The sequence below is a fragment of the Barbus barbus genome (genome assembly GCF_936440315.1).
Source record: "Barbus barbus genome assembly, chromosome: 18".
NCBI lineage: Eukaryota > Metazoa > Chordata > Actinopteri > Cypriniformes > Cyprinidae > Barbus > Barbus barbus.
In genome coordinates this window covers 7095966-7119979 of record NC_136746.1, presented here as the reverse complement: position 1 = coordinate 7119979, position 24014 = coordinate 7095966, and the positions used below count along the sequence as shown (strand labels likewise).

Below are 24014 nucleotides of genomic sequence, written 5' to 3'. Positions count from 1 at the left end.
GTGAAAGTAAAACAATGTTCAGTTCATCAAATCCCGCTCCTGAACTCACACTGACATTCCACATTTAAAAGGGAGCTTTTCATTATTCATATTCTTTTTTTTGTCCAAGGGGAGCATAGAAAATGATGGGAAAAGATGGAGGAAGAGAGAGAAAGTGAAGGAATGGGATGGAGAAATGCTCTGGGCCGCAGTAAAACTCACTTTACTGACGAGATGCGCATGACGATATATCGCATGCGATATATCGCCCAGCCCTATTACTACACTTTACTGATTTAATAATTATATCACTATAATTACCCCCCCTCAATAATTCATATTTTTATTGAAGAACATAGAGCATCCTGAAACTGCTGGAACCAAAAAATGTGGCAGTCAATTTCTGTTAATAAAAATGAGCAGCTTATTTGAAAATAAGCAGCTTTGTTATAATTACAGCAGAAATACTGAAAAAAATCTTTGACTACATGTGGCCTTTAAATGTTGATTTGGACAATGGGAGGTCCACACGTCAAAAAGGTTGAAAACCAAGTTTTTCTGGCAACACTTTACAATAGTTTAATTCATTAATATTAGTTAATGCATTCTGTAACATTCTGAACTAACAATGAACGACACCACTTACAGCATTTATTATTCTAGATTCATTATAATTTCTGCATATATTAATACATTTTAACATTTCAAGCTGAATAAATGAATAGTAATGTATTTTTTAATGAACATCAACATTAACAATGAACGAAAGGATATTTATAACCTAGATTAATTGATTAGTCATTGTTAGTTCATGTGTTAATGAATTTCCTATTGTAAAGAGTTACCACTTTTCAGATTAGGGCTTCTGTGACAAGTCATTTTTAATTGCTGACTAATCAGCAGGTCAATGTAAATGATTCAGGGTAAGTCTGATTCACACACACACACACAGACTAGCCGTACTTGAATTAATTCAATATATTGAATTGTTAATAAATATTGCATATTGTTGTCAAAAGTAACGACCGTGATACCAGCCGGTACTGGCATTTTAAAATCGTCCATTTCCCGCTAACCTTTGAGCGCTGTTGAACGGATTCTTAAACACTGCTGATTGGCCAATGTGTTCACATGCTCAACAGATATGACTGTGATTGGCTACAACGATCATCGCTTCACACTCTTCACCGACCGCTCACACAGAAGCACATGGCAGCGTTTGAAAGCCAGCGAATCCCTAATACAGTGGCAAATAAGTATTTGATACACTGCCGATTTTTTAAGTTTTCCCACTTGAATGGAGAGATTTGTCATTTTCATCGTAGGTACACCTCAACTGTGAGAGACAGAATATAAAAAAAATTCAGAAAATCACATTGTATGATTTTTGAATAATTCATTTCCATTTTATTGCATGAAATAAGTATTTGACACAATAGAAAAGTAGAACTTAATATTTGGTACAGAAACCTGCGTTTACAATTACAGAGGTCAGACGTTTCCTGTAGTTCTTGACCAGGTTTGCATACACTGCAGCAGGGACTTTGGCCCACTCCTCTATACAGGTCTTCTCCAGATCTTTCAGGTTTTGGGGCTGTCGCTGGGCAACACAGAGTTTCAGCTCCCTCCATAGATTTTCTATTGGGTTCAGGTCTGGAGACTGGCTAAGCCACTCCAGGACCTTGAAATGCTTCTTACGGAGCTTGCCCTTGCTGTGTGTTTGGGGTTTGAGGGAAGGAGATTGTTGCCCAAAATTTCACGATACATGGCCCCATCCATCCTCCCTTCAATACGGTGCAGTCGTCCTGTCCCCTTTGCAGAAAAGCACCCCCAAAGCATGATGTTTCCTCCCCCATGCTTCACGGATGGGATGGTGTTCTTGGGATTGTACTCATCCTTCTTCTTCCTCCAAACACGGCGAGTGGAGTTTATACCAAAAAGTTTTATTTTGGTCTCATCTGGCTACATGACCTTCTCCCATGCCTCCTCTGGATCATCAGATGGTCTTTGACAAACTTCAGACGGCCTGGACATGTGCTGGCTTGAGCAGGGGGACCTTGCGCGTGCTGCAGGATTTTAATCCATGATGGTGTATTGTGTTACTAATGTTAACTGTTGAGACTGTGGTCCCAGCTCTCTTCAGGTCATTGACCAGGTCCTCCCGTGTAGTTCTAGGCCACCTTTCTCAGGATCATTGATACTCCACGAGGCGAGCTCTTGCATGGAGCCACAGTCCGAGGGAGATTGACAGTCATCTTGAATTTCTTCCATTTTCTAATAATTGCGCCAACAGTTGTTGCCTTCTCACCAAGCTGTTTGCCTATTGTCCTGTAGCCCATCCCAGCCTTGTGCAGGTCTACAATTTTGTCCTTAGACAGCTCTTTGGTCTCGCCCATAGTGGAGAGGTTGGGGTCTGATTGATTGAGTGTGTGAACAGGTGTCTTTTATACAGGTAATGAGTGGAGGATAGGAGGGCTTCTTAAAGACAAACTAACAGGTCTGTGAGAGCCAGAATTCTTGCTGGTTGGTAGGTGATCAAATACATATTTCATGCAATAAAATGGAAGTTATTATTATATATTATTTAAAAATCATACAATGTGATTTTCTGGATTTATTTTTATATTCTGTGTCTCACAGTTGAGGTGTACTACGATGAAAATGACAGATCTCTCAATTCTTTGTTAGTTGAAAAACTTCAAATCGGCAGTGTATCAAATACTTATTTGGCCCACTGTATCTGCACATAAACGGATCCACTGATAGACGCAGCTTTCAAACTCTTGTGTGCTCCTATGTGAGTGTGTTTTGTTTTTATTTGTAATAAATAATAAATAAAATACTAAAAATTCAAATCAATCATTTTAAATTCCAGTTAGTGAATTTAGGCATCACAACAATATAATGTGCAGTATGAAAATATTATTAAATAAGATTACAATTGACAGTGTCACAAATTATTAGTGGTGCTCTTAAAGGGGTCATATGACATTGCTAAAAAGAGCATTATTTTGTGTTTTTGGTGTAATGCGATGTGTTTATGTGGTTTAACGTTAAAAAAAACATTATTTCCCACATACTGTACATTATTGTTGCTCCTCTATGCCCCACCTTTCTGAAACACGTCGATTTTTACAAAGCTCATCATTCTGAGAAGTGAGGCGTGCTCTGATTGGCCAGCTATCCAGTGCGTTGTAATTGGCCGAATATCTCAAGCGTGAGACGGAAATGTTATGCCCCCTTGCCGTATTGTGATGCCGTGTCCCGGCGCGACGACACACAAAAAAATAAAACCCATTACAAAAAAGGCATTTGTTGCATCCAGTGGGACATAATTACGGATTATAATGACTTATACTGTCGCGTTGCGTAAACATTACCATGTCTACATTTGTGATCGAAGAAATGACAAACGCACTACTCTACACTGCTCAAAACTCGCTTTTGAATCGTCAGTGGCAAATTCTTTAAATATGAAAATGTACTTACAGGCTGTGAGTCAGAAGGGTCAGACTGTCCTTGCAAAGTTGGAATTGCCCCACTTTATAGAAACAGCCTTTGAGCAAACCAGCATTGTAAGCTAGTCTTCCGTAAAATGCGCTGCACACACTCTAATATTTGGGTTGAACTGTTCTGGAGCAGTGTTGTAAATACAACTTAACCACTGATTTCTAGTTGTGTCCTCTTTTGGAAGCCCAAACAAAGTAGTTTCGCTTTCACAACGAAACACAGCGTCTCCAGGACATGGCACAGGTGGCAGCAACAAATATGCATTGGGCGGTGTTTTGCAAATCTTCCCACACTGTGACGTAGACATGTGGGAGGTGTTTGAATGAGCCGTTTTAGGGGGGCGTGGGGTCAAGTCTTAACTTTTATAAAGAATATCCCTTTGGTTTTGAGACTTTTTAGTCTTTGCAACTTCAGGGATCTTAGCTATGCACAGCTTGTAACACTCCAAAGAGAAAGGGAAACCTGTAATCACATCATATGACCCCTTTAAAGATATTGATAAACTATTTTTAATCAGCTGATAATCGATATGGTACCAAGATATCTTGCATTCCTAGCCAACCCAATTTCTGATGGTAAAGGAATAAAGAGTAATATAACACCAAGTGTGAACAGCAGGAAACATGGAATAAGATAACCCAGGATTATGTTAACTCGAATTTAAAAATGACCCTCCATTAACAATTTAGAGTGTTTAAAGCCCACAAGTCTGCGGTTCATAGCCCATGCGGTTCATAGCCCATTGCTCATTAGAGCATACATTTTGTTCAGGGCAATTCCAGGGAGTACAGAGCATTGGGAACGTGTGCCATGATCCCACCGGGGAGAACGCGAGAGAGGATGAACCGTACTGCCTTGCAAGAGTAGAATAGTGAAGCTGATATATCTGCGTGAAGTGTAGAGACAAGCCAAGATCGACAACAGATGGAGACTCCCATACAAGTGTGAAGTCACATCTCTCTTATATTAGCTTGCCCAACTTAGAAACCTCAGCGCTTTTCCTCTTCATCTGCCTCTCTGCACCACTGGGCTCTTTGGAGGAGAAACGATGAGGCACAGACATTCAGTTTCCAGGAGCTATTCAACAGATGTTCCCACAGTCTGCATCTCAAAGACACTGCGAGCGACGAGAGGCAACATAGGACAAGCCACACATGGCATTAGCCTACTCGATTAATTAGAAAGAGCTCTCGCTGAGCTCTAAGCAAGACACGGACATATTGAGAATTATGACTGCACTGAAAAAATAAAAGTAGAAGAGCAAGAGCATGAAGGAAAGGAAGGGATGTGAAGATGTGGAAAAAAAACGAAAACAAATAAACAGTTTTCCGAGTTTACACACCAGCAGGCAGGAACAAGACAGCTGCAGTATGGTTTGTTAAGAGTTTTTCAGGAAAAATCCACCGTGAGACCACAGAAGCTAGAGCCACTGAGGTATGTGAAGCAAAGCAACAAATAGACAAGCTCCACTGAAGGGGCAGTGCTCATCAACTTCTGCTCTCCTCAAGCTAGATGACCACTAGATTTTTTTCCACTGTTTTTAAAAATTCACTTAATTTATTTAAACACTCAAAGAATAAATGGGAACATAACAAGAAAGTGAACATTAACAGGCGAGTCTGTTATTTTTGGATTTAAGATAAACGATTTTAAAATGCATTCTTCTCAAATAACATTTCATGTCCTCGTCTTTATTCAACTGTAAATTATGCCTTAAATGGCTCTCTTGTCTGAACATCCAGCCAGTTGGCATTTTAACATTATATCACTATGGTTATAGACAAGCACCAATATGCATTCCTGTAATACCAGATATGCCCGTTTTTACTATAAACTTAAATAGTTTTTTTACAAAGTAAAAGATTTAGGTGATTCTTCATGCAAACTCTTTCCAAAAATGGAGCGAGATTTCCCAGCAAACCTCGTCCTCTGCTGTTTTTTCAGACAGTTCTCTCCTCTCTTGATTTCAAGGCGCTCAAAGTTGTTTTGGCAAATAATGTGTTGCAATATGTGACATGACATCAGTAAGCAATTAGTACTTTAAGTGTTTAAACTGAAACAAATTGCTGTTTTATAGGAAATTAATCCAAAATGAATGTTTATTTGCAAACATGATTTAAAAAAGCTAATAGGCTATCGATTCATTAAACGATGAGCTGTTCCCCCACAAAAGTAGTTTATTCAGCATTGTGAAACCTCTTCTCCATGACATCCATTAAAAGAATGTCTCATCAATGAGCATAAAACAAAGCACACAAAAATTGGGTAATAGTCTATTTTAATGACATATTCCATCTTGGATTGATTGAGCATGTCAAATTGCATTCTGGGATAGCTTTCTCCACCAATTACAGTTTCAATGCTGAGAATTTGGTTACATTAGAAGTGAGCTTCCTTACTGAATGGACAATATGTCTGCATTTCCCAGAAGGTTTATTGATTTATACACGTCTATTTACACAAAGCCTTTCAGTGTGTGTGATCACTACAGAAGACATGCTTCGAGGATGATGGAAAGTGCTTTGTGATGAAAAACGTTTCATGACAGACATTCATCTCTCTGCTAGATTAGAGTGGTTGAACTCGGTTGGCCTTTATTATGAACTTCCTGACTGGGAGTAGTCAGAGCTAAAAGGCAGGGCTGGAGGCATCCCGAGTCGCCTCTGTTTCCCCTCCTGCAAATGCCTTAGGTTCCAGCAGTGACAATTTAATGCCCATTCGACGATATCCAAAATGTTTTCTCATGGAAGAAAGCAGATGAAGTGTGTAATTTATGTGCCACTCACAGAAACAAGCTGAAATGCAATCTATTTCAGGGCTCCAAACTGCGACTAAAATGGTCGCAAAAATATTGATTTGCGAGTGAAGTTTTTGCTGAGGTCGCCACTGGCGACTATATATAATTTGCATGAAAGGACTTTTTTCCCGATTGTTTTGCACTCACATCTTTTGTTATGTTCACGTATTAAACTTACATAAGACGATGCGCATCAAAGTTTTACTGAAAAGAGTTTCAAACAGTCCTCGTCTCTGCCGCACACAGTCTGCTGAACGCAGTGAGAGAGACCTGAAAGGGCCTGTTTACACCTGGTCACTTCATGCATTTTCTCTGATCGGATATCTATATGATTTGTTAAAACGTTTCCCCATTTACACTTGGCCACATAAATGTGTCTTCGCAAAACGGATATAAATCCGTTCTTCAATTCCCGCTTCATATGCAAATATAACGGAGTTCACGTCAATGAAAGCAATGGATAATTTTATTAATTATCAGCTAATTTCAATATCAAGAGAGCGCGCGGTATCAGCACTGGAAAGATAGGCTAGTCTCGCTACTTTTAATGAAGAAGATTGTGTGTTGAGCGTCTGCGGCTTACTTTCAGGTTCATTCAGTTTGCGCGTCGCTTGCTGAAGAAATACTCCGCTACTCATCCGCGGTGATGCTTGTTGCATTGCGCTGTCATATCTGACTATAACATGCCATATAGCCTATAAAACGCTCTCACACGTCTATTATTTTAATATTATGGGAGGAGTAAAATTACCATATGTGGTTTCAACAACCAGTCCGGTCGATCTTCTTATCGAGATCTTAGTCTATATGCTGTGTTCTGTTAATGCATGGACTTCCTGTTATTTGAAGCGCACTTGCCATCCAGTAATCGCAAAAAGCTTTGTGCTGTCTTACTTTTTAATAAACAAAGTATCAGCTTTAAAATGCTACGAAATTCAAATGATGCGGTTTGGGTGCTCTTTAATGCGGACCACAAGCGCACACTTTCGGTAATATAAACACCAGTACCCCGCGTCCACACGGTCCGTGTATGCGTCCGGATCGCGCGAGCGGAGAGTATCGCACTTAATGCTCAGGCGCGATCTCTTTAGCACCTCAGTTAAAGCAGCAAGTGAACCCATTATATATTTCGATTTACTACTATAGTATGAAATGAACATGATCAAAAGGTAGGCAATAAGAAAGCCTATAGTACAACTTACTGAAATGTTTTATGTAAAAGCTCATTGTTTCAAACTGAGGAAATGTATAAAGCTTGTAAACATTGCATTGTAATACATTTACCTCAGAATAACCACTCAGTGTCCATAAACTCATCAGTCAGCTAGAAAAATAACTATAAAGAGGAGCGTTTTGCTATATTCATGCGCTGTTGCATATTAATATTTTTACTTATTCTGTTGTACATGATTCAACTCCTCCTATAAAATTGCATTTTACTAATGAAGAAAAACAGACTGAATGTGTGAAAGACGTGACAACATTTATAGGATGCACTGCACTCAGTTGCCAAGTGATGCTTATGGTCCATGATATTGGTACAGATTCTGTGTAACGAACAATTCTTTGTGACTGTATATTTCAAGTTGTAAAAGACATTTAATTCACACTTTAAGTAAACCTTAGTCCCCCGGTCGACCTGATCATCTACAAGATGGATTAAAATGCTGATAAAGCCTAGAAAAGATAAGACATAAACACATGACAAAATGATTGAAATGTTAAAATAGGGGGGAAAAATAAAATTATAATAATAAAATAAACCACTTTTATTCTGTGGCACCTAAAAAAATAATTTGGCGCCTAAGTTTTTCTTTTATAGGAGCCAATGGCTCCTTACTCGATTTTTTTGTCTGGAGCCCTGTATTTGTTTGAGCGGACCAACTGTCCAGGACATAATAACATTAGCAAACCACATTAACCGTTACCGCTAAAGATTACTATAAAAAGTCAATTATGAAAATGTAGTTTTCACACGCCAACTCCTGAAAATCAATTCAAACGTACTCTCTCTTTCTACAGTCTTGTACATGATGCCCCCCCCCCCCCAATCAATCACTGTCAGTGCTGTGATTCTTCGTGATGGAGAACAGCAGAGGAAGAGGGACACTGGCAAATCTGGACAGTCTCAGTCCATGTCATGTCAGAGCTGAATGCCAGTAAGTCCCAGAAGAGCTCCATATATGAATGCAGACGGAGCTCAGGGGCAAATGCGAGTGGTTTCCTGTGTCTGAATCAAGCTTCTTCTGAAGTGGGAGGGAGATTCAGTCTTAAAGCAACTCTCTCACACTCTGGGAGGCTCAGTGGGCTTCTGTGCTAAGGCATGTAAATACAAATCCTATGCCAGGAGCTGCAGTCCTGACTACACTGGGCCTCTTTCATCAGTGCTACAATATCGCCAGCTGAACCGACAAGTCATGGGGGAAATTTACCATCGCTTCATATAGGAATCACCTCTGAAAATACCTGAGAGACTACAGAGAATATTGGACATGGACACTTCTAATCCAGAATCCAGGGGCTCTTTCATTTATTGCTTTTAGATGGTTTCGTTTATTTCCATACCTGCAGGTCGAAGTCAGCGTATAACCCTCTTCAATATTCAGTCACGAATTCAATGGGATTTCAAATGCTCAAAGCACAGAGGAAATGGAAAGAAAACACACTTAAGTCATATTTTATTGATGCAGACTCCATAACAAGGGATTGTGAGAAATCCAGCTTTAAGAGGCAGGAAGGTTTCATCCTCTTCCATGCACAGGACTTGCACAAAACTGTGTGATCCTGAAAAGTTTCTGAACTCAAAGTTTTATTGAAACCTTTATCTGACATCACTAAGCAAACTGAAAACTTGCTCAAAAGTGTTTCACTCGGCACCGGAAACAAACCAACAAAACTGCTTTTGAGAATAGCAGCCAGTGCGGCTAACCTCAAATGGTAAGAAGTAATGGACAGGCTGATGGTCTGCTATGTAGACTATAAATGAAGACTATACAAACAGAGCTGCTAGGCTGTAGGCTGAGGAAGTTTTCCTACAATAGGTAGAATAGAGGACATTCATTCCAAAAGGCCAGAAGCAAATTAAGTAAATGTGAGTGCGTACATGTCTGCGCAAATCTCACCACCACAAGTGGTTGTTTATTGGCCCAACTAAAAAAAAACAAAAAAAAAAACAGTTTTCAAGTCTCTAGGTCTGGCTTGGATCCGTCCATTAAATGTAACACCAGGCATCGTACAAACTCACGCAGAAACATGTACTTCGTTGCTAGATTACACGATATATGAAAATAATGTGTTCTAAAATCAGCTCAAAATATCAAACATGCTGGATTTGACTGGATGAAGTCATAGCCTTAAAGGTGGGGTAAGCGATTTCTGGTAGCCAATATTGACATTTGAAATCACTGAAACAAACACGCCCCTACCCCAAAAGGGTCTCGCCCCTATTTTGATAGCTCCGCCCCACACATACATACAGCAACGGTTAGTTCTGTGAAACAAAGCAAAACCAATGTTACTCACCTATCGAGAAGAAACAAAGCAACCTCAGCATCCGATCACAGGCCTTCCCGCTCCTTGAGTTCTCTCCAGCGCTGCAAAGCTGATCCGATATTTACACGGGTCCTACTTCTTGCCTTATCGTAACACTGCGACACGACAAATCCCCGAACAGTAAATGGCTGCCGCGTTCTATTTATGACACAAATTTCAAATGATTTTCAACGGTCGCTTTATTGCGTGCGTCCAGTGCAGACAGTTATCCTGTCGCGTCCGGTGTAGACACGGTGTAAAAGCCTTCTTTTGTTCCGCCGACGTTTTCCTCTTTTGTTTTTTTTATCCGCCATCGCTATCTTTCTGTCGTCGCTCGGCTAATGTCTGTCATGTGCACTGAAGAGCGCTCTCTCCACCGCATCATGAGTAGACACACCCCTTACTGCTGATTGGCTAAAAGTTTGTTTTGGTACTCGGCCTCGACTCGTTTTCTAAAGCGTTTTTGAAAAAATGCATACCCCACCTTTAAGTAGGGGAGGGCGATTTGACAGTTTAATCAATCTTAAAGTTGTCCTCTTAAAGTTGTCCATAATGTCTTTTCAAGCGAATCGTGAAGACCGTGATCTTTTATGTGCTCAATGTTAACACTACAGCAATGCCTGCCTACTAGATTCTTGTGATGACTGGCCAAATTAGATCACGTGTGTCTATTATGTGTCTTTCACGCATGGTGACTGTGCAATAAATCATAATTGTTCAATAGTGAATGTCTAAATATTGGCCGATATGGAACCAGTGTAATATGCATCCCAACAATACCTGAAAGCACAAATACAAACACGCTGCTTCTTAACAAGCAGAATAATAGGAAAAGGACAAGTTATATGCTGTTAACGTAGGGTTCGAGGATTTTTCTTTATTTAGTCTCTTAAAAGGGCTTGTTCGTCTTAAACACCATCAGTAAATCAGTAGCAATGGGACCTCCAGCTGTGAGCGCTGGGTTTGTAGGAGGTCAGATTATAGCTGAGGTGGCTCTTTCAGTTCCTCTGAGTGATTTCATTTATACTGCTACGGGATGGGGGTGTCCACCCAAGAATAATATCCAATCAGCACAACTGCCAGCAACCACTCAAGCATGAATCAACCTTGAAAATGCTCCTAATAATCTCGAGGCAACAGGAAATCGAATATAGGGAGTCGTTTACTCACCCTTGTGTAGTTCTGAATCTGAAAAAAAAAAAATTTTCTTTCATCAAACTGGAGAAATTCTGAATAATGTTCTAGCTGATGTTGTCCATTCAATAAAAGTGAACAGCAATGTTTCTACTATCAAGCTCTAAAAGCACCACATTCCTGCCATGTTTGATTATGCAGATTTTTTCCTTTGGAGCTTGGCAGCAAAATAATCTGCATTCACTTTCAATAGATAAAAACATGGCTTAAACAATATTCAAAACATCTAATTTTGGACTGTCAAACAGGTTTGAAAAGGAGTTTGAGTGAGCACATGATAAAAATGCTCATATTTAAGTGAACTCGTCCTTTAAAAGAGCAGTGTTTAGACACAAATCTGAACTCTATCCACAACTCCAAAATTAGACTGTATTTAGTGTGTAGGTGTAAGCTTCACACGTTTCTTCATAAGGAAACAGAATGGAAGAATGTCATGCTAATGGACATGCCAATACACAACTGTGTCAACTGGATAACTTAAGACGTCTGCTGCACCTGTAACATAAGATCCAGGGCAACACCGACAGAAATAGGCCATTCTGTCCATGTGAACTAAATACAATCTCATATAAAAGGTATCCAAACCGCTGTGACCTTTCAGTGAATGACAGGGCTTACAAAACCCAACTTCTAAAGGGCAATTTGTAATTCTCAGAGATAATAATTATATCTCCAAATGTCCATTGGGGACAAAAATAGAAGTGCTGACGTCAGGAGGAAAAACGGAGCGAGATATTGAGGAAGGGACAGGAAGAGAAAGGCAGGGATATGAGTCAATGAACATCCTCCTGTGAGCTGGCAGCTTATAGAGGTGACGTTCCGCAATGGCACAAAAGCAACCGGCACACGTCACGCTTCGGGTTCTTTACATGCTACGGATGAAATTCTGCATCATTTTCTATTAAAATAACACTTCCCTAAAAAATGAAAATTCTGTTAGCATTTACTCACTTCCTTTTATACACTCAGTGGAAGTAGACTGGGGCTGTCCAGCTTAAATAAATAAATAAATTTGAAATTTACATTTAGTCATTTAGCACATGACTTTATCCAAAGTGACTTACAAATGAGGACAATAGAAGCAAACAAAAGCACAACAATATATAGTGATGTGACAAGTCCCACTCAGTCTAACGCAGCACACGTAGAAAGTTATTTTTGTTTGTTTTTATAATAATGAATAAAAAGAAAACAAGCAGATAGAATAGAAAAAGAATAAAGAACGCTAGTGTTAGAGGGTCCTTTTTAAATAAATAAAAACAGAGCACTGGACGGGCCTCAAATATAGGCCTTACCCCAGCCCTGGCCCGAGATGCTCAGGCCCTAGCGCGGCCCATGTCTGACAGCTTATCATACCCCTTTTCCACAAGCATGAACCGGGTGCTAGTTCAGAGCCAGTGCTATTGCTGGTTCGGAGTTTGTTTGACTGGCGAGCCTTCTAAGAACCGGTTTGCCTTTCCACTGGTTAGAGAGGCACCACAGAGCCAGGTCTTTCTTCACTGAATATGTCATCTGAATAAGTCTCATTTCCCCTAGCAATGCTAGCACGGCAGCGCCAAGCACAACAGGCTTGTTCGGGATGCATCGGCGCCAGGCGAACCGATCGGCACGCAATACCGAGGCGATCCAAAAGCCTAAGTCGCTACCACCTAAACACCATCAACAATGGTGGACGTTGCGTTGCTATTGATGCTCATGGTTTTAAAAACCTACATTGGAATCCAAACACAATAAACCCAACGTGTTCGTGTTTAGCTGTTATTTCAAATACACACACAATTAGTGGATGAACAGATCGTAGTTGATCCGTGAACCGTACAGACCAAGCCACACGGTTTGCAGATTAATTGCAAAATTTAACCGTAATAGAGAGAGTAGAGTAAAAGTTTATAATTTGTTCATATTTACACAAGCGAATTTTAAACTATTCCAGAGAGAAAAGGCAAAAGGTAACTCGATTCGTTACTCGCGGCCGCACACATGTGAAGCCTGCGCATGCAGAGAGAGGCGCGTGAACACTGAACTGAATCCTCTGAACAGACACATACACATAAAATTATGACAAAACACCCATCTCGACAATCATTCAAGTAAACACAGTCAGTTATGTCTCAAGTGAATGAAAACAGCTCAGAAAGAAATCAAATGTGTATCATTATATTGGATCCATGCATTAAGTCTTAAAGGGACAGTGGCCTATAAATGCCTGTCATTAATGCTAATCAAACAACAAAACAGCTTTTACAAAGATCTATATTTAATTTATACAGTGTAACACTATGCATTGTTATTTTTCCCTAATTACTATCTTTCTGTATTTGAATACTAATCGACTACAATATATATTTTTTTCGCTTAACATGTATGTTTGCATTAATTAATCATCTATCACAGCCACCATTTAAATGATTGCTTAGTGAAATTGTGGGACTACCCAGTCCCCATGATGACAAATTTTTACTGGTGAACTGTGCCTTTAACAATGCATAATCATCAAGCTGGACAGCATGTAATGCAGAACACAAGCAAACAGACCGACTGAAATATGGAGCGTTATGAAATGTCCTTGATAACCAGCAGAACTCTTCAGACGAAACGACAGAATGTTCCAAAGGAAGTGCAAGAAAGGACAATTATAATAAGTAGATCAGCTCGGACCTGATGCTGTCTGGAAACCTAAGGTCTATGGGACTCTTCGTGGCTCTAGTGGTGAAGCAGTGGGCTACAGCCACCTGCCATTGTGAGATGTGAAGCGCTAAGCTCTTTCTAGCAGCTGGTGTGTGTGGAGCCAGGCCTAATGTGCGCTGACTCCTGCTTTCTCTTAACACCGCGGTCAAAAACAAGTGCAGGTAAAATAAGAAACAAGCGAGATAGAATAGGATGGAGATGGTTGGTGGAGAGTTGTGCTCATAAAGAACAGTCAGACTTCCATGTGGCTTCTGAGTGCTGCAGGAATGAAAGATGTAGTTGATGCCACAGAAACATGATTTCTTCCTAGAATGAAAATGCTATTCTGTGTAGGACCAATAATTCTCCTAATCACTTAATAATCACTATAATAATTTTATAATAACTTTAAATGCCACTTTAAATATTATAATGCATATTAAAATGTATTTAAAAAAAATGTAAGTGTAAAATCTAAGAATTATATTTTGGATCGTAACTTACTGTAATACTTTATATTATTTATGTAATTAATATCAATTAAATCCTGTAATCAATGTTCAGATGTAATTTTACACTACTAGAAATGTATGCTCACTTTGACATCAAAAACAATATTTAATATTATAATATGTATTATGTGTATTTAATATTATATATATATATATATATATATATATATATATATTCGATTGATCTCTGTAATCTGTATTTTCATTATCAGATGCTTTTTACAGCCCTAAAAATGTATGTTGGCTTTGACATCATAAAGACCCAAACTGAAGCAAAAATGATCTTTTAAGGTTTAGCAAGCACAGAAAAAGCAGAGGAATTTAATTTCAGGGGGAATTTTGGAAATGAACAAATGTACACGTTCTCCCTTCTCTGAAGTACTGACCTTTGCGAGACATTTCAGCTGCTTATTTGGTCATTATGGGCAAATGGGTGATTTCATTACCTTTAAGCGAGAATCTCCAAGCACTACTAGAAAATTGATGAAGGTAGAGAACAGAAAGTGCTATGAAAGAGACAGATGGAGGAAAGAATCAGTAACCTGTGTCTGTAGCGAAAAGGTTCAGGCTATGTTGCAGGTCATGGATAATTGGATTCAAGCAACAAACATAAAAACAGACTTGACAGGCTGACAATGGGAGCAAGCAAGCGGAGGGTAAATTTGCACAAGAACTGAATGGTGGACACTGAGGAGCGTTTCACCAGCATGGGAGCTCGGCCAAGCAAAGGAATGTTTCCACACAATCCTCACGAAAAAAAGAGATTTGAGCAAATTCCAGAGGAGCTTCCAAAACACTGCAACATGTAGGTCACACCAAAAAGTCCTTGCAGTCTATTCACTGCTAGCAAAATGTAAGCTTTAAAATATTACAAATACCTCGAAGAAATTCTTGCTTTCAAGGGCGCTGGAGCTTCACACCCTGATAACCATAGTTTAGTATAAAGAATAAAATGGTACCACCAAGATTTGTGTTTGTGAAATAAGAATTTGTGCAGTCTAAAAATCTCCAGCAGATGCATCTTTCCGGTACCATCCCATACAGTCAAAACAACTGCAGAGCCGATCTTAATAAAAGCATTCGAATGGCTGCTTTAAAAAAGACCGTCTGACAGCTTTTCTGAAAGGCCATGCAGTGTGTGGGCAAACGCTGATGAATAGTGTATCTGAACTTCTAAACCGATTTCGACTGCCAAGGTCATCTTCAACAGCCCTTCTTTGTGCTGTGTTTAAAGCAAAAAAAAAAATATAAAACATGATTCCTGCACTGAATTGAGTATGTGTGTTGAAGGTGACAATCTGGAACAGGACTGCATGATTTGGACAAAAAAAAAAGCATAATTGTTGTGACAAATATTGGTGATTTGAACCACAGCATGAGAATTTACATCTCACTGCTCCTTAGATATGAGAGCAAAATAAATAAATACAATAAACATACAAATAATGTAAAAAAATAAATAGATAATTAAAATAAAAAAAATTAAATCACATTAAGAGAGACATTTCCTTGAACTCCGCTGTAATTTTACTGTATAGCTGTATAACTAATTATGATGGTCACTAACTTTACACTCCCCCCCCCAAACACTACTCAAACCTCAGATCATTACACCTTACTTAATACAAGAAGACTTAACAGCATCAATCGTCCAACAATTATCCGACTCTCAATCACTTTTTCCCATTAAACACTGCAGGCTGCATACAAGCCCGAGCTACAGGCAGCAGCACTTGACAAAGTAATCTTTCAACAAATCCCTCCCCAAACATTTTCACACTTGCTGTTTCCTAATTGATAAACCTCCACGGGGGGCTGTGCTATCATACGACACCACCTAGCACAGATCCACCAGTCACCGGCAGCCTTAAACTGTCAACACACAGCAGCGCTATGTGTGTGAGGTGCTAACAGAGCATTTGGAGCCGCATGAGAGAGAATGCAGAATGCTGCTAAGACCCAGAGGATGTTTTTAAGTGAACCAATAACACATGTGGGAGGAGAGGTCACTGACCTTTCACCCCTGTATTTACTGCATCAGCACAGTTGAGTTTATGGAATAGCCCATCATAGTTCAGTCAGACATCAGTAAGCACCTGCTATTCAACAGTAAGCTGCTGTAGTAAAGCAAACCCACATATTTGTCCGAAACTATAAAAAGTGTCGGTTTTGGACGAAATAGAAAGAAACTTACTACTAGGGCTGCACGATTAATCGAATGCAGTTGTCATGCATATCTTTCAGTGAAACAAGCATATCAGTTCTGTGATCATTTCGAATATTCATCGAATTTAAATTAAAAATCAACATTCGAATGCAAAAACGTCGCATTCGAATTTTATTGTGTGTCAGGCAGCCTTATCAGTGGTGCACAAAATGCGACGACTACGCAAGTGTCATTGCATTTGAATGTTTTTGTTAGCCTATCCAGTTGAACCCACCCTCTGGCCTTCGGATGGAGATTTACTACTGATCACAGAAACGTGCTTCAATGAAAGATACGCATGACAATCGCAGCTTCTGTCAAATCGTGATTTCGATTTATTGTGCAGCCCTATTAAAAGTTTGACTTTTAAAAAACATATCTCAAGACTATAGCGGTTTCCCCCATCCCACTGCATCTCATGTTTTTAAATGAAGAAAGTACTCTTTGTGATTGGTTTTCGGTCCTTTGTATTAAACTATACATACATGCATGATGTTGTTTATTTTCTAATTGTTTAAGCAACTTAATTATACATGGTTTATAAGCATTATTCTAAACATCATGCACTTTGTTCAAAGATAGATGTTATCTTATTGCGTTGAAGAAACGTGCATAATATTTTGCTCGATGTGGCCTCAGGAGAGAAGCCAAAAGTTGTTTTGCCCCTAACTGAAATTATGCCTTTTAAATTCAAATAGAATTTGAATATTGATCATATTTAAGTACAAAATTCGAATTTAGTTTTTCAGGCATTTTGACAGCCCTAGTGATCAGTAGTAAAGCTCCATCCGCAGGCCGCTCTCATGCTGAATCTCCAAACATACCCCGCAGAAGAAAGGTACTGCACGTCGTTCCAGGTAGGGGTCGACCGATATGTGTTTTTCAGGGCCGATGCCGATACTGATTATTACAGACCAAGTAGACCGATAACCGATATATTGAACCGATATATATGTCTGGTGTAAAAATTAAAATGAATGTCAAAATTAAGAATAACAAGGGCTCTGACAAAAACGGCCTTCCCTAGTGTAGGTTGCACTTCTTACTCTTGTCTTCCCCCATGCATCCATCTACAATAAGGGTAATATATAAAGAGAGAGTTAAAAGTGGGGCCACTGTATGCTTCATGATTAAGCCTATGAATACTAAATACCAAAGCTAAACAGCTTGGGGAAGTGTAAGTATTTGGCTTCAATAATTTACATGTTAGAAATGTATGTGTAATAGCATAACCTCTCATAATTCTTCATTAATTATTTTCGGTTGACTAAATCATAACCTACAAGAGGTGACTTCAATTCATCATCTAATGCACATCAGTTGATTAATTTAAAAAGCGTAATGTATATAATACGTGTAAATAATTTAATTGTCTTCATAGCTCCATTGTAGAAGTTGTGAAGAAGACCGCAACTATTTTAATGAAACTATAACACTAATAGCCTGTTATAGGCTCACTTGGTTCAATAGCCTATTGAAATGTCCCAATTTCCGTCATCATAATCTTGGCCTATGTGACAGTATCTTAGTCTTGGCCTATGTGACAGTATCATAATCTTGGCCTATGTGACAGTAATTTCCATTAGTTTTAATTTACAGAGCAGTGCAAATGAAGGCATAAAACATTAATTTAATTTATCTTTTAATCAAATGAGAGTTGAACTCTATTTTTTGGCAAACAAATGGGTTTACTATTAAAATTAAAACATGTAAGAAATAGCGTATTGTGTTATTGTTCTTTTAAACAAAAGTTGTAATAATTGTAGTAGTATTAGTAAATAAACCCGAACTTTTATTTTGACGGGTTGCCGTCAGGACCTCTTAAGTTTCTGTAGCCTATTTATGATATGACGATCGTTTTACTCAAACGAAACAGTCAAATGCTCATGAAGTAACTCTCAGAGCAGTTCTGGGGATGATGTTCATGTATTTATGTCCTCATTTAGTGACATGGCAGATGCGGAATACACCGCGAGCGTCGCGCACTCCTGTGTGTGTGTGTGTGTGTGTCAAAACCGCACGTCTGTGCCATTCACATACAGAGACACGCCGAACATGCAGAATTCATATTTAAATAGTCTTTTAGCAGCTTAATGTTTACAGATAGTCCATATCATGGGTCGATTTAAGTGTACTGACCTACTTTTGATTAATTCATCCAAACTTTGACTAATTCCGTGACTCCGCGTTATACAGTAAATTCCATATGACTGGATTCCGCGATTCCCCCTGCGTTTCCCCCATCTCGGAAACCATAAATAGATAATATTGAGGTTTTTACAACTTCAGTGTAGTGGATTGTAATTTATTGCAACTTGAGCAACGTCTGCTGCTGCCTTTGAGAGATTACTGATGCGTGATGAAGCAGCACCTGTTAGCAAGCGCTTTCGGTGTGAGAGCGCCTTTAGTCTTCCACTTGATTGGTCGGACTCCTAACTCTCAACAAATCAGATGCGCGGTGGGCGGAGACTGCTCTAGGCCACAGAGTGGTGAGTTCCGACAGGCTGCATCAGAGCCAAATAGCGCGTTTCATTATTAAATAATTTTATCGGCACATCGGTTTTGAAAATGACCGATGCCGATTATCATAAAAATGCTTAATATCGGTGCCAATAATCGGCCAGGTCGATAATCGGTCGACCCCTAGTTCCAGGGTTGTGACTAGAAGAGATACCGCTGTGGCCGGAAACTAACAATGAAGCAGTAGTTCACTGACAAGCTACGCAAAAAACGCTTTCATAATCACAGACCGATTTAATCGCGCGATTACGAAATCGATGAAATCGTTCTGCGATTATGAAAGCAGTTTGCATAGCTTGTCAATGAACTACGGCTCTGTTTAGTAAATGCTGCTCCATCTGAACCCACTTCTGTATAGCATCAAGCCTTTAACCGGCGAGTTGAGTCGTTTATAACGTGCACTTGAAAAAGCGACATGCGTCAAACATCTTTCCAAACATGAGAAGCATTTATGAATGAACCCCTTGTCCCACGAAATACCACATTTAATATGTTTTTATTCCAAACTCACTTAGCATTGCATTATAAACATACTTTACTACAATGAAAATTATAAGAACTCAGATAAACCATATACTGACGTATTCCTGTGTTTAGTCGCATTAAATCAATTAAAGCAGTTCAATCTTTTTTCTGGAACGACGTGCAATACCTTTATTCTGCGGGGCATATTTGGAGTATCAGCATGAGATCGCCCTCTGGCCTTCGGTTGGAGATTTACTAATTATCACAGAACCATGCTTCACTGAAAGATTTGCATGACAACTTCAGCTTTTGCCTAATCACGATTGCAATTTAATTTCGATTAATCGTGCAGCCCTACTTACTACCACCTTTTTTTTAAACCCCAAGATCAACAAGAACAGCATAAATCGTTAAATTCAGAATAGGCGGTTCCAGAGAAAGCATAAGGTCCCACCCTTCCTGTAAATCACTCTCCAAAGCCATGCCTCCTCCAAAGCACATGAACATGCTCAGGCAAACCAGCGACACGATAAGAGACAGCGTTGAATGTAATACTGTCAGATTACCTCATGCCTCATTCACCGGTGAGAAAACATTACAGTACAAAGTGCATAATATTACAATAATAACGCCTTCCATTCTCGCTTGGTCTGCAATAGTGTAACAGAATCCGTTGAACGCCCTCGGACTGAGGAATCTGATTGCACGAACAATTTCTGGTCCTACGCCTTCCACAGATAATATAAATACATATAGACCACTTAACTTAGTGATTGCTATTGGCATGTGAAGAGACTTTCAACCAGCATAAGAAAAAAAGGTTTTGAACCAAATCACCTACCCTGCCATTAAATTGGTCAATTACGCAAATCTATTCTTTTTCAGTTGTCGGCTAAATGATAACTTTATTAATAAAGGCCTGTCCACACCAACTAACAATAACGTACTGTTTAATCTAAGTGCATGCAAAGTTGTCGTCTGCTGCTTCAATTGCTCAAAATCTTTAAAGTTATTATTGTTCATCAACTTTATCTGTATCATTACTGTTAATCTAGTTAATTATGTTAAATTAATCTATTTGCATAATTGAATTACTTATTTATACTTAAAGGGATGGTATCTTAATTTTTGTTCCGAAGATGAATGGAGGTCTCACTGGTTTGAAACGACATGAGTGCGAGTAATTAATGACAGAATTGTCATTTTTGGGTGAACCAACACTTTAAAGCAAAACTTTTTGCCAAAACTACATTTTGACTCTCGATAAAAATTTCATTTTGGTGCATTATACAGCGCAACATCTAGATTTCCCTCCTGAAATCAATATTTTAGAATCCTTTGAAACTCCAATAATCAATAACTAGCTGAAATTTGCAATAAGATGAATCTCTTCGCATAAACCGAATTATTTACATTGAATTAGGTAGTTGTACAACCCAATAAAGACCAAACGCTTAGTCCTAATCAGCAATGTGTTCAGCTCTTCTTAACAAACTGCAATTTACTAATTGTTTATCGACATTACCCATCTTTAAATAATGGCTGAGACATGCATGACTTATCAACTCACTTTAAGTGCACTCCATAAAAAGGGAGGAGGAATGGGAGCAGCTAGCCTGTCACATCAAGCAAGCACTAAGCAATGAAACACTGCGGTTTATTTCACCTCCCCTGAGAGACAACACTGTCTTCATCTCAAACTAGTGAGCTGCCTATACTAACAAAAGAGGACCAAATAGTAGCATGGTATTCTCTGAAGTACTTTAAAGGACGGGTCTTGCCCATTCACTTCTGAGCATGTATGCACAATGATGACTTGCCAAGGTACAACCCTATGATGCCCAAAAATGCTGTCTAGGTAGGCAGCACATAAGGTTTTAAAACAGAGCCAGAGAAGTCAATAAGCCGTTTCACACAAAGACTTTTCCGGAAAATTACCGGTAAATTGCCGTAAAGAGATAATGTGTGAACAGGACCTTTTCAAAAATACTGGTAAAGTCGTTCTGGTAATTTTACGGCAATTTACTGGTATTACTGTGTGAAAGAGGGCGGGGCTAATGACATCAGGATGCTGATCTACTTTACACAGAGATGGATTAGTGATGCTGTGGCCTTATATCAACACTACAGATACTGAAATAGGGCTGTGCGTTACGTTGCAAGCTGCCGGTGATTTAAAGTGGAAGCTAAACATTATAATGCAGGCATACAGGTGACCTCTAAAGACTCTTCCTTTATTGGAGATCCACTAGTTGTGAGTTACTGCATATAAATCTATTACACTTCACATTCAAATCAGAAAGGAGGCTTATACAACTTTACCATTGAACTTTTTTTTGTTACACTGTCACTAATTTGAATTCAAACTTCAATTTGATTGTTTAAATAGCACTGATTTTTGGCCGTCGTGTAGGTCAGATTACCTGGAAAGACAGGTAGAAATACGTTTATAATGCGTAATAAAATATAATATTTAAGCTGGCCGTGTTCCAAAAGACATCAAGTGGACGCAAAGCAGAAATATATTGAACTGTCTTAGAACGTGCAAATGCCAAAAACAGACATTAAATCTCAATCGCAATTATCTGCATGACAATTAATCGTCTAGCAACATTTGAGGATGGTGACAGCCGGACCTGTTCTGTGTCTATGATGGACTCCGCGAGTTATTGCACCATAAACTATCGTCGAAATATCGCATCGTGTTTTCTTCCCGGCGGCATTCATAGTTATACTATTTAATATAAGGACACGTGAATGAAATGTTAATCCCCATCGCTTTAGGACATCATAATCATCAACCCGCTGAACGGGCGAGTATTAAAAGACCGTGTAATAACAGGATCTAGTTGGTAAGCATTAATATGAGTATATCTCTGATCAGGAGCACAAAGAGACATTAAATAGAAGTGTTTTAAATCACGAACAGTGAATGGAGAAAACAGATTACACCCCCGAAAGGTTTATTTTCTGGCTATGGCCGAATAAATGCGCGTAAAACACCTGACATCCACACTTTCAAGATTAGTAACCTTCTCTAATCAGTGCCCCGAGGATACAAGATGATCCAGAAGCATTTCACAGGTCAGAGATATGATGTTTGGGTATGATCCGGCTCTGCTGGGTGTGTTTATCAGTTCATCTGATCCGCGTATATCAACAATATATGAAAATAGATTTGATACTAAAATGGACTTAATGTTTCACAGAAATATATTTATGAACTTCTTACCTGGGGTTAGTGAATTTTTCGCAGTTAAACCCAGAGTTTGGGATAGACTCCTGCTCAAACTGAATAAACTTTGCCCGCTTCTTCTTCTTCTTCTTCTCGCTGGCTAACACACACACACACACTTGCTAACGGCCGCTAAAATCTCTCCGCTCGCGGCGTCAAGAGCGATCGCCGATGCCGCGTCCTGTCGCCGGTATCTCTCCAGGAGGATTTGACGCGTTACCACGGATCGCAGGTGTAGATAACCGCTGTTCCCGATTTCAGATAAAGTTTATCTCCATCTTCTCCCGTCCAGCGCCATCTTTCCCGCGGGGCAGGCCGGGTAATCCTCAGGAATCCCGACGCGACGCGTTGCGTTCGCTGCTCGTGCTGGAGTGCTGCGATGAGAAACACAGCGCAGGAGGAGCGCGATTAAACTTACTCTTCCCATCAGGGAACACGCATTGATTTCAGCTTTCTAGCTTTCAGAAGTTGATAACAGCTAATAAAACAATGCTGCCTACTATTATGCTCAATTTTAAAACTAATATGACGTACAATCAGTGACGATAATATCAGATGACAATACCATAGGCTGCTTTCTTAATATAAAAAAGTTATTAATATTAATACTATTAGTGTATACAGGTCCATAGCACAAACAGTGATGAGAATTAGCCTATATAGAAAATCAATGTCAATTAAAGTTAAATTGAAAACAATAACTCCCTTATAAATAGCCTATACATTTTTTTTTAGGCAGAGAATAGTTCATTTAAAGAAATGTCCTGAGAATTATAAAACTGGAAAATACAAAAAAAAATTAAGGTAAGTGATCGCAAACCATTTATTTTTGCTACATTTAATCAAATATATATATATATGTTGAAAGTTAGTCAACTAAATTTGTTTATTTAAATCTAGCAAAAATAAATTGAATGCAACCTATACCTTAAAAAAATGTTAGTAAATTCAATGAATCAGTCCTGTGATCGTGGACAACTTGGAAATAGTGCTGAATCATTGAAATGTCTGAATCATTCATTCATCAGGTCTTTATTCGTATATTTCAAATGATTTTAAATAATGACTTCATTTAAATTAATATATTTTTAAATATATCATTGGCTGCATGCATTTGTAAGTGCGTGAAAAGTACCATTTAAATCTGTGTATAACATCAGTTTGTCAAATGAGGATTGAACAGTAATATTGTGAAATATTACAATTTAAAAAAACTGTTTTCTATTTTAGCTTATACTTAAAAATGTGGTTTATTTATGTCTTCAGTGTCATGTGATTCTTCAGAAATCATGCTGATTTGCTGCTCGAGAAACATTTCTGAATATTACATTGAAAACTGTTTTTGCTGCTTAATATTTTTGAGGAAACCGCGATACACTACTATTCAAAAGTATGATT

The 24014-nt window shown here is 38.9% G+C and overlaps 1 protein-coding gene across 1 annotated transcript in view; it reads right to left on the bottom strand.

Annotated features, from left to right (window-relative positions):
* Positions 1 to 22989, bottom strand: part of tjap1 (tight junction associated protein 1 (peripheral)) — a 99223-nt gene extending 76234 nt beyond the window's left edge. Inside the window, exon 1 of the mRNA XM_079439601.1 lies at positions 22614 to 22989. The gene's annotated coding sequence lies outside the window, so the exon portion shown is untranslated. The remainder of the gene's footprint in view (positions 1 to 22613) is intronic.
* Between the last annotated feature and the right edge of the window lie 1025 nt (positions 22990 to 24014).